A 13,089-nucleotide genomic window follows, 5' to 3' on the forward strand; every position below is an offset into this window, starting at 1 on the left:
GACAGCATGGAGGCAATGCAAAGACTTGGCCTCATAACAGTGATTAATAAAGTTTGACATAAATGCACACTGCAATCAACAAAACCATGACGCTTTTATGAAGAATTATTATGCGAGTAATCACAGTTCAACCTGATGTGTTTACAGAGATTGATCAAAAGAAAGGCATTGATGGTTAAAAAGGTGAAAACTGAGAATATTAATTTAGTTTAAAGACCCAGTCAATTAATTTCTTTTGATGGGATGTGATTGCTTGATACAGAATTTTAGCAAAATTGCTAGAAAACAAATGAAGACTGTTACTGATTTTAACACTTAGTTTGTGAAGCGCAAATGTCTCACAGACTCGAGACATGTGCGTTAAGAATTTTTATTTTATTTTTTTCTTTAACCTTTATTTTATTAGGTAGTCCCATTTAGATTAAATCCCTCTTTCTCAAGGGAGACCTAAGATGTTAAATAGAATGTCAGATTCTTAATTTAGGGTGGATTCAAACTGGAAAAGTCTGTTGGTCACGACCGAGTCCACTTAATTTAGTCTGTATTCAGACTGCCTTTCCAGACATTTCTGTTTGGAACCAAAGTTTGTAAAAGCAAGTGACTTAAGATCTCTTCAGTCTTTGGACAGGAATTACAAGGGCGGGGAAAAGCAATGAGAGAAATTATAGTGGAAGTCTCACGCTGTGCAATCCTTGTCAGGATAGTTCACTTATTTAAACTTTATATTTCAATATATATTGATATTATATATCAGTTTGAACATATGTGTCAGTGTCAGGTACAACATTCCTACTTTGGCATGGTGCAAAGTTACTGAGGAGAAGACAGCTGAGAAGGTACGCTGATACGTGTTTATAACATTTAGATCATCAGGAAAAAAGTTTGAGAAGCAATGTGTATCACGTTAAAAGTTGTTTTTTAATGCTCCTGTATTCATCCGACCAAATTTAAATGAGTTGCTGTATCTTATCTTTGCTGCTAAAATCCTGAAAAGAATGGAGCCTATTCAGACTGAGAAAATCTCAGAGTGAACTGAAGCTCAGTCGGTTGGAAACAAACCGAGAAACCTGAGAGCGTTTTCAGGTCCTAGACCAGGGTCCGCTTGGGTGTATTCAAATGGCTTGGTTCATTCCCCCCGTATTATCGGGGTAAACAAACTCTGGTTCACTTTAAGCAAACTAAATGTGTCCTATCTGAATACATCTTTTAACTCTATTCAGTTATACTTTTTTTACGGGGTATCAGCCTGCAGGAAGCTTTCTCTCAGTAGCAAAGATGATGCCACATGTTCTGATCTCCACATAACTTCTGGAGTACCCAAGAACCTAAAAGTGAGAAAGCTCTTTGTAGATTACAGCTCAGCATTTAACACAGCCATTCCAAAAATTCCTGGAAAACGAGATTTTCCACCAACATCTGTGTTTGGGTGTGACGACGTCCTCACAAACAAATCACAAGCTGTGAAAATGGTGTCTCTCATTCTCTTTCACCATCACACTCTGCACTGGCTTTCAGCAGGGATCTGTCCACTTCCCCTTACCCTGAACATTCATGTCTGTACACCAGATCCTCCTGTCCTCCAGTATGAACATTTCCATGTATGAACAATTCCCAGATTGAACCACTTTCATCCAGCTTCTAATTTTGTCCTTAGTATAAACAAAACACAATACATGGTGGTGGACCTCTGGAGGCAGAAAAACCTCTAACAGATGGTAAAAGGTCACCCTCAAGTCCCTGGGGACCACCATCTCCAGGAATTTGACCTTGTACCACACTGGGGAACCTCTGACCTCTCTAGACAGTATCTTGTCCTCATGAGTCCCTCACGAAATTTGGCGCTATTGTTAACACATGGTTACAGCTCCTAACCATGAAATGTTAGTGGGAATATTAAACTAAATCACAAAGTTAAAAACCGTTGTAAAAGCAAACTGCTTCTTTCCAAATACCCAAACACAAAGATAATATATAATATATTACCAAAAATATTCACTCACCTGCCTTGACTCACATATAAACTGAAGTGCTATCCCATTCCTGACCTATAGAGTTCAATATGATGTCTTTCCACCTTTTGCAGCTATTACAGCTTCAGCTCTCCTGGGAAGGCTGTCCACAAGGTTGAGGAGAGTGTTTATAGGAATTTCTGACCATTCTTCCAAAAGCGCACTGGTGAGGTCACACACTGATGTTGGTGGAGAAGGCCTGGCTCTCAGTCTCTGCTCTGATTCATCCCAAAGGTGTTCTACTGGGTTCAGGTCAGGACTCTGTGCAGACCAGTCATGTTCATTCACACCAGACTCTGTCATCCATGTCTTTATGGACCTTGCTTTGTGCAATGGTGCACTGTCATGTTGGAAGAGAAAGGGGCTGCTCCAAACTGTTCCCACAAGGTTGGGAGCATGGAACTGTCCAAAATGTTTTGGTATCCTGAAGCATTCAGAGTTCCTTTTGCTGGAACTAAGGGACCAAGCCCAAGTCCTGAAAAACAACCCCACACCATAATTCCTTCTCCACCAAATTTCACACTCGGCACAATGCAGTCCAGATGTACCGTTATTCTTCCAACCTCCAAATCCAGACTCTTCCATCAGATTACCAGATGGGAAAGCGTGTTTTATCACTCCAGAGAAGGCGTCTCCACTTCTCTAGAGTCCAGTGTCGGCATACTTTACACCACTGCATCCGACGCTTTTCATTGCACTTGTTGATGTGTGGCTTGGATGCAGCTGCTCAGCCATGGAAACCCATTCCATCGAGCTCTCTGTGTGCTGCAGTTGGGCTAATCTGAAGGTCACATTAAGTTTGGAGTACCAAAACACTCCAAGTGACAGTTGACTGTGGAATATTTTGGAATGAGGACATTTTGTTGCACAGGTGGAATCATATGAAAGTTCCATGCTGGAATTCATTGAACTCCTGAGAGCAGCCAAATTTTTTCCCCAAATGTTTGTTAAAATAGTCTACTTGATTTTATACACCTGTGGCCAGGCCAAGTGGACCAGATTCCCAGATGGAAAAACGTGACTCATCACTACAGAGATCGTGTCTCCATGGCTCTAGAGTCCAATGATGGCGTGCATTACATGCTGGATGCAGCTGCTCGGCTATAAAAACCCATTCCTTGAAGCTCTCTGCGAGCTGTAGTTGGGTAATCTGAAGGTCACATGAAGTTTGGAGCTCTGCAGCAACTGACTGTGCAGAAAGTCAGTGACCTCTTTGCACCTTTATGCACTTCAACATCTGCTGACCCATCTCCATCAGTTTATGTGGACTACCACTTCATGGCTGAGTTTCCCGAACTCTTCCATTTTGTTATAATAGAGCTGACAGTTGACTGTAGAATATTTAGCTGCAAGGACATTTCATGACTGGATTCGTTGCACAGATGACATCCTATGACAGTTCCACTCTGCAATTCATTGAACTCCTGAGAGCGGCTCACTCACACAATGTTCATTAAAATAGTCTGCATGCCTGGTTGCTTCATTTTATACACCTGTGGCCAGGCCAAGTGATTAGGACATGATTTTGATCATTTGGACGGGTGAGTGAATACTTTTAATAATAAAACATCAAAACTTTAAAGACAAGTTATAAGAGATGGATATATTTAGACTTTTAGCCAACATGTTTGTCTATGTTCACACCAGGTTACTGCCGTGCATTCAAGAATACGCTAAATGCGTCTTCTTACACATATGGTGTTTACCCTGAACTGTCGATACTCGATACTGGCGCATGTCTGCCACTAACAGTTGGAAGAGTCTTGGTGTGAAGTGCAGAAATGGTGTAAATCTTACGAACCTTGCTCCAGGCTTTTTTTTTCACAGTTTCATTCAAATATATGAATGACTTGGTGTCATATAATTCCATCCAGGCACAAACCGCTATTATTAATTTCCCCTCCATGATCAATTTTCAAACAGTTGGCATTTCTGTGAATTAAAAGGACTAGGTGTGTAGGAAAACAATCGATTCAGTTAAATATCATATTTCACTTGGCAATACTTGCATCGATTTATAATGTTGCCAAGATGATATTTAATTATTTTATTTACTAGCAAATATGTAGTTCAGCATCTTACTTTTGTCCTCCACTTAAACCCCCAACCACACTACATTGCACCAAAACCCCAAGATCTCAAGAAAACAAGCTTGTGTTAGATGTTTACTCATTAGCCTCGCAGTTTTTGTTGTTACAAAACTCAATGAGAAATGTATATGGGGTAAAGAATCTGTCAGTAAGAAATGTATTCATAAAGTCAAAGTTGTGCACAAATTAATAATCTGTCAATAAGAAACGTAGTCATAAAGACAAATAAATAAATAATGTGTGTACAACTTTGCAAAAGGTATGAATAATATTTAGTTTTACATTTGACGCGTCTGTTTGAAATAAGACTCTTGCTTGTCTCACATACAAAATTTCGCCTGTTAACAAACTGTCAAAAATACATCATCGGGTCACAGGCATATCGATCAAGTCCCGAATCATTACACGTGCAAAATGTCTTGATCGGATCAAAGATCGGATTAGAATTCAACCGTGTACATGGGCCCAGAAAACCTTTTTCCGATTATAACAAACGTTAACATGCGCCACTTTTGGTCAGAATAAATAATTTAGACAAGCGCAATACTCTCTAAAAAACCGTAAGAGGAAATGAGTTCCGCTGTAAACAATATATTGATATGTGGCAGCTTGGTAATATACGAGATGATCTTCTAAACATGCTTTTATTATTGTTATGGTTATTATGAAGCGCCTGTTCACTCATTTTATTTTTAATCTGTGTGGTCAGTGCTTTTCTTTGTGGAAGAACGGAGCCAGAAGAAGGGTTAGGAGAAGGCTAACACACACTAACAACAATTAGACTTGGGTGAACATAAAATCCATGTGGGAAATCCTGCAATCTACATCTTGGCTACACGTAAATATGTGGGAATAACATCAGTCTTTATTTTGTCGGGACACGAATGGAAACACAAATGTACGTTGATTGTTTGAACGGTTTCTAAGGACTGAGCGACATGTCTGCTTTGAAATGCTCACACACCGGCTTTGGGGCATACATTTGAACAAATATATGTTTCGGGACTAGATGTATATGCCTGTGACCATGTAACATATTTTTGACACTGTATTCAAAACAGACATGTCAAACATAAAACTAAATGTTGTATTCAGATTTTTTTGTCTTCATGAATACATTTTCTATTGACAGATTTTTTACCTCATACATGTACACCTTAGTTTTAATTTGGGGTGGCTACTGAACCGAAACACTGTTCCAAGTTGCTACCAGGACCATATCAAAGCGTGGATTTATGTGCTTTGTGGCGAGTTCAGGCAAGAATGAGTGCACACACCACATGGAGCATTGGTCAAAATGCTGAAGGCAAAGCTAGCGAAAGTTTGGCTGCACTTCACGGCGAAAGAGTCTAATTCAGTGACCTGATGGATCAGAGCGAAATGAACAATTCTCTAAAAAAGACTGCCGACGTGATGATGAGCGATAGAATACACGCTTAAAAAACTGAGGCCAGCACTGCAGTGCAGACTGTCAGAAATAAATAAATAAAATATCTTAGCCACATTCAAGCGCTCTCCTTCATCCTGTCACGCTGCTTCATCCCACTCACATGTTTATAGAAAAAAGTGGCGAGTAGTCCTGGATTAGCTACATTTAGCAATGTTGGAAATAAACAGAGCTTTATTTTCTCAGTCATACTTTTGGAACCATATTGGTTTAAACACTTTATTTTTATACTGGAAACTGTTGTGAAAATCTACGACGGAGTATTAGGGCCACCAAAAAAAAAGTAAAATTACGACATTTTATCTCTTAAATTTACGCGTTTTTTTCTCGTAAATTTACGAGAAAAAAGTCATAGATTAACAAGGAGAAAACACCGAAGTTGTCCGTTTATCGGAGCATCGCTTGAAGATGAAAGATGTGGAGCCTTTTATGAAGCTTTATTTCCGGATTATAGGTTTAAAACAAAGAGATTCTGAACCTTTGGCGACTCAAAATCAGATTATTGTCCGTGGAGCCGGTTTTCCGGGGTTCAGTGTCAGTAAACCGGAGTTTCATATGTAAAATAAGGAGCTCAGAGACACGTTTGGGTGCAGAGGATTGCTGCAGCTTTTATTCTCCTTTCATTCACAAACCCTGAAGTTCATCTGTCACCTTACGTCATGAACCTGTCATCAGATCCGAACACCAATGCGGAAGTAAACGTCCCGTTATATCATCAAACAACAAAGATGAATGAAAATAGTCTATTATTTTAGCATTAGAACGTTGAAAATGCCAAAAAAAAAGTGATCCTCCTCCTCAGACGGAAGCGTTACACAAACGTAGAGATCTTGTTTTTGGTGGAGGAAGAAAGGATTGAAGTGGAAAGCTGCAGGGAAACCGATGGCTTCATCGGTCTGCAGGGACCCTGCAAACCAACCATCAATAAATAAAACTTTGATAAATTGTAAATCAAACAAATGAGCTTCCAGATATTTGGAACGTTCAAGCTCATTCAGCTCACCTGTTCAACAAAGTTTAGTCGGTCTGCTCTGTTGCTGCGCGGCGTTCACCTGCTGCTCTGCATGCTCACTTCCACTTAATATCGTAAATTTATGAGTTTTTTTCTCATAAATTTACGACTTAAAATCTTGCAAAATTACGAGTTTTTTTCTCATAAATTTACGAGATAAAAACTCGTAATTTTACTTGTTTTTTTTTTGGTGGCCCTAATACTCCGTCGTAAAAATCAGACAAGGTTGAGTATTGAATTTTTTTTTCTTAATTTACAAAAGATAAGCAGCATGTACTGGCTTGCAACTACATGAGATACAATTGCAGTGCTTAGTGTTCTGATCATTAAGTAAAATGCATTTTGCAATTTTATTCATTTGAAATTTGCATTACTGTGAAATAATCTGGTAGTGTCTTGGCATACACCAAGATATATATTGTAATGTGACGTGTGTATTGTGATGAGTATCGTATTGCTAGACTCGTGCCAATACATACCCCTAAAACGGAAGCCATTCATTCGTCTCTACCAAATCTGAGTCCCTGATTGTTCAAAGCTTGACCTGGTTTGACTTCCAATGCGTGTTCAATGGCTGCACGTGTGTAGTACGGAATACCCAAAAACGGTCGTAGAAACTTGCACAGTTACACCTGAATGCAAAAGTTTTGCACACGGAAGCCCGATGTGCAAATTTTATGTGCATTTACACAGACTTTTTATTGAAAGTGGCCACTTAAATGTGTGTTGCCAAGGACAGTTTGAATGTCGCTTAACGGTTAAAGAAATAAGTTAGATTTTTTATTCCTGTGGAAATACTTTTTGGCCTGATTTTCTTAAATTATATACTAAGAAAGACATCCCTCATCGCCCAATCTTTGAAAACTTGAGACTTTTTTAAATGTGTATCAGTGTGAGAAATCCTCAGTTGGATTCAAAATTGACCATTTTGCCAGTCAGACTTATTTATCAGCTGAATGTGAGAATAATGAGCAGAGAAGTTCTGTCCTTCAAACTGTTACCGACATGGAAGCATATTTCATGCAGCCTTTTTAAACCACTAATCAGAGCTGGAAACCACACTTCATGGTCTCAGCCCACACATCATGGTGCACGCTGTAATGCAATCCACCGCTTGCACTACTGTCATAGATGTAGCTGATTTTGGTGCAGTCGCTTTTGAAACTATAGAGGAAACCAGTCTTCCTGTAATTACACAGCAAAGACATGAACAAGTCTGTGCTGTGTACCTGGAATAAAAGATGATGACTGCAATTGTAACTCTGAATCCCCTCACAGAATAATAAATCCACTGTAAAGACGCAAGCACACACCCATGTGCTCTTACACACAGGCGCACATTCTGGCCTAGTCGTGCCTAAAACAACATTAGTGGCTCCAGCTCCAATCTTTTGCTGTCATCCTATAAGTCATTCAATGCCAATTAATTTTTCAGTGTCAGTGATTTATGCTGTAAAGAAAAAGCTCTAGAAAATAAATGTTTTATCCAAGGTCTTACGGTCGTCTCCTCCAAAAGTTTTGAGGTTTTTGGTGTGTCTTTTGTAAAGTGTTGCAATTCAAGACAAAAAAACTGTAGTTAGTTTTTGTTAGCTAGTTTTGTTTGTTTATTTGTGACTGGTATCACTCCATAATCTCATAACTGCAGTTTATTAATTTAATGAAAGGCTGTCACAAAAAGTTTGTTTTTCTTCTTCATTAATTTGTTTGACATGACATTATCCTAATGCACTTTTGCTTACTTATTAATTAATTAAGGACATTGGTTATACTGTATCTTTATGACCCACTTATTTAGCAATGTACAGTGTGATTTATGTTTTATTTATTTCTTTCTTTTTTTGCTTGAAGATGAAGAAGTTGTGTAGGTTTATCCATGATTGACATAATAGAAATCATTAACACTTTCACACTTTTCTCTCATTTTTTGAACTCCCAAAGTTAAAACCTTCCTTCAAACCTTTATAGAATGAAACCAAAAATCTTCCAGTGATTAAAGATTTATGAAGATTAAAAAACTGAGCGCATTCTGTACAGGAGACAGAGTACGGAGGAGATTGATTGACAATGGTCTACAACCAATCAGGTAGCAGAAAACAAAGCACTGTAAAAAGAAAAAGAAAAAACAATCATGTAAAATTGCACTTAAAAAAATCTGCAAAAAAAACGCAGCACCACAAAAGGTGAGGAGCATTATAGCAGGGGAACACTGCATCCTAAAACAATCTCTACCAGTTACCAAACTTTGCCCAAGGCTGGACTTTGGGTTTTACTAAAAGTCTATTGGAGAAGGCATTTCCTTGGTCTATTTGTTAGACCTGCATCTGCAACAATATCCTGAAAGACCGGATCAGGAGCTGAATCTTCTTCTCCTTTCGGCTTTTCCTTTAAGGGGTTGCCACAGTGCATCAGCTTCCTCCATCTAACCCTGTCTTTTGCATCCTCTATCTAACACCAGCTACCTTCAGGTCTTCCTTCGCCGCATACAGAAACCTCTTTGGTCTTCCTATAGACATCTTAGCTTTTGACTTAGCATCCTTCAATAGATTATCCGTCTCTCAACGTCTCAGTCTGGCCTCTCTGCCTTTATCTCCAAAACCTCTAACATGTTCTGTCCCTCTGATGTCCTCATTCCTGATCCTATCCATCCTGGCCTCTCCCAAGGAGAACCTCAGCATCTTCATCTCTGCTACCTCCAGCTCTGCTTCTTGTTTTTCCTCAGTGCCACTGAATAACATGGTTGACCCCACCACAGTTTTGTACACCTTTCCTTTCATTTTAGCTGAAACTCTTCTATCACACATCAGTTTCATGTGTTATTGTTCATTTTTACAATCTGTTTCAGAAATCCAGAAGGTTAATAAAACATCATTATTAAATCATGTTAGGGCTTACAGATGACATTGCAACCAAGCACCAATCCTTTGGTTTCCACATTCTAAAAAGCCAACAAGAGTCAAGTGCAGCGTCAGCAACCACTGGGGGCATGTTGTTTAACAGTCAGCTTACCAAGATCTTCACAAGTCCCATTTTGCCAGTTCAAGCCTCATGTCTCTGCATGTGAGGCTTTTAGTGTGACTCAAGTCCCCATTTCTGTCCATTTCTGCTTACTCTGATGTTGACGTGTCAAAGGAAAAACACTGAGGTCAGAAAAAAAGGAACAACTTTTTATTGTTTTTGTGGCTATTGTTCATTCCAAGTCAAATGTCAATAGTTTGGTTACATTGTGTTCTGCCAAAGTGGCAGTGACCAAATTCTAAGAAGAACAAGCTCTACAAAAATCAAAGGTTCATGTGATTGAAAGTATTTCTTTGGAACCAAAACAATGTTAAGTGTCATTTGTTTTATCCTTTAGGTGTTGAGTTGTGAATCCGTAGCACATGCTAACAGTTTTTCCATCAAAATTCCTCTCACAGTTTTAAGTCTCTGTTTCTGGATTGAAAATAAGCAAAGAAATACAGTGGAAGAAAAGCTTTGTTACACATCTAAAGCTGTTCTAGCATTTTACTTCAAGCAAAATTGACAGTTTTCACACATTTCCCATAAATGTTAAGTTCAAACACAAAGATGAGCTGAGGTCATTGTGCAGTTAAGTTGGGAAAATGTCTTTTACATGTGTGTGTCACCATCCAAAGACTTAGCGTGAGACAAACAAGTCAACCTGCCAAGAGACTGAGGCAAAAAAAAGAGAAAACTGGAAGCATTTTAAACCAAACCACTTTCACAGCATGTTCAAGGGAATAAAGGGGAATTCTCCGAAACACTAATCTGTCCATAGTGACATTTTCTGTTTAATCCATCAAGTTATAAGTGCTTCTAAAGATTTGACAGTGTCCAAGTTCACAAAAGTCTTGTTTATTTAGTTGTTTTTTTTATGTATTCAGAGATCTTAACACCGAGCAGAGCAAACTAAAGCCCTTTGTTCTCATAATATTGTTCTTTTTAAAGACCCACTGATGAAAATTCTGTTTTTAACAGGTTCATGTGGCATATATTGGGAAAATTAAGCTGAAGATTGGATTTCTGAGTTGTTTAAATCAGTGTGAATTAGGCCACATGAAAATTTACCAACCGAAAACGCTAGTATCTGTGACATAGAATCCACAAGCTCCATGCTCCGCTTCATTCTGATGCATCCACTTGTGAATGACATCCAATCTATGTACATCTTCATTTTCTTCTTGTAAGCTGGTACCTGGCTCAAAATTGTACGGTTGGATAGCTTCGATATCGCTTGCTTTTTTTGTTGCACCAGTAATGTTAGGTTAGGGTTGTGATGGGCTGTAAGATAGCGGGAGAGTGCGTAAACTGATGGAGGTGGGGGAAGAGGGCAGGTTTACTGTAAGCCAAAAGTCCCGCCCACAACAAAGTCCTGAATTACTGAAGAACTCCTTTCGCTCTATAGAAACTATGTCCTAAAAACCGACACCGTTTTCTCGATTTTGGCTCAAAATGGCATTTTCATAATTAAAAGACCACCGAGAACAATTTTACAGTGAATCAAAAGGTCACTGTAGTAAAACTTTAAAGAACTGTATTTAAAAATAACATGCTTTTGAACAGTTCTGTACTGATTCAGTGCTTTAAGACTGCCGATTTCAGAGGAAAGACTGCTTTTGCTCTTCAAATCTTTTAATCCAGCAGGGGACATGAAGATTAGCACCACAGTCTGTCTGTTCTTTTGGCTGCCTGTTATGTCTGGTGGTCATAATGCCTCAGAAAATGTAAAATAAACAAAGCGGTTAGCAGTATTTTTTAGGTAACACAGCAGTCATGCTCATGCAGATGCCCTCAGATACCATCAAATTAAAAAGAAAAATAAAAACAATTAAGGGACACGTTTCCAAGGGTGAAACTACGCAAAGTTGGACAGTGTACAAACCTCTAGTTTTATTAAAAATTCACCAAAACCACATTTAGTTTCCAAGCTCAAAGGTGCAGTTATAATGTCAAGCTCAAGGTTAAGTCAGTCATGGAGAACAGGAAGGATTTTTAATATTGAAGTACCGGTACAACCACAGGTCTGGATGAGGCACATTGTAAAAACACCACAACATCCAAAGTTTTGAGGTGGAGCTGTGAGGTGGAGTCCTGAGAAAAACACTGTGAACTCCAGAGGTGGTTTACTCAACACCCATCTGACTCACATTATTTGATATTGGCAGCCACTTACGCACAACAATTTGCGGCTTACGGCTCCCCATATAATCTTACAATTCATTGAGAGTGAGACAGGGATGCTTGCACAATTGATCCAAACTCCAGAGTGTTGGATGCAATTTATAAAAAAATCTGTCAGCCTATCAGTTTGCATTTTCATAATTGCACTTTATTCTGCATTGAGTACTACTGTACACTTTAACTTCACATTTTTCACAACAATTACATTTTGTTTATTCATGTTACTTTTAGTACAGATGTCTTTATTTCCCATGAAAAGTACTAGACCCTTTAATTGTCTCTAGTTCTTAATTTGCTAAACAAATAAATCAGCCTTACCAAGCCATGCCTCGCCTTAAATCCTTAGAGGTTAGATTAAGAGGGGTGTTATAATCTCAGAGAGATCAGAACTTGGTTAAAAGATTTTTTGCTACTTACAGGGATAAAAACAGCAGCGTCAGTGAACGCAAACAGTGTTAGGGTGGCATTGTAACAATGTTTTGTTGTCAGGGAGGAGACAGTTATCTGTTTTGAGGTAGCTTCTGTAATAATCTGTCACATGGTAGGCATTACATTACTTTTTTTGGTTTTTACATGCTATAAAAAAGGAAAGGTTGTTTTTACATAAAACCTATAAAGGAAAAAAATATTTAAGGGATTTTAAAACAGACCCTCTCCAGTGAAAAATGATTTTAACATGTTTGTGTGTCATTTTTCTGATGGAGGATAGAAAGAAAATTAAACTTAAAACTGAGTCTTTGTTCAAATTGTTGTGAATCAGGAGCTGATGAAAAAATGCCTTATAAAAAACCTTGTTGTTGGGATGTAGAAGTAACAACAACAAGCCACAAGCTCCCTGCTCTGCTCCATTCTGATCCATCCACTTGTAAATGATCTATGAACGCCTTTGTTTTCCTCGTCTGAGCTGGCATCTGGCTCAAAACTGTACGGCTGGATAACTCAAATATTGCTCACCAATTTTGTTGAACTGATAGTGGTAGGTTGGGTGTGTGAGGGGCTGTAAACCTGCAGGAGAGAGTGTATGGATGACATGAAGTGGGGGAAGGCCAATTGTCCACAACGCAGAAGCAAATTTCAGAGGTTTGGTGCAGCTAGGACATAGGTCCTAGAAAACAAGACAAAATTTTTGAATTTGGCTAAAAAGGCATGACCATAATTAAGACCACTGGGAACGCTTTTACAAAAGATCAAAATATGATTGGAGTTTCATTTCCAATCCATTTCATGAAAGTAAAGGCTGATATCAGGGTTTGGTCCATCAGGGTGGTGGCTTAGTCCTTTTAGAAGCGCAAATGCTCTGTAACCTCTAGACAGTCCTCCTCTGTGAATGTCTGCCTGAATGTCTGCTCATTT

The sequence above is a fragment of the Oryzias latipes genome, chromosome 16 (assembly GCF_002234675.1).
Source record: "Oryzias latipes chromosome 16, ASM223467v1".
Classification (NCBI taxonomy): Eukaryota; Metazoa; Chordata; class Actinopteri; order Beloniformes; family Adrianichthyidae; genus Oryzias; species Oryzias latipes.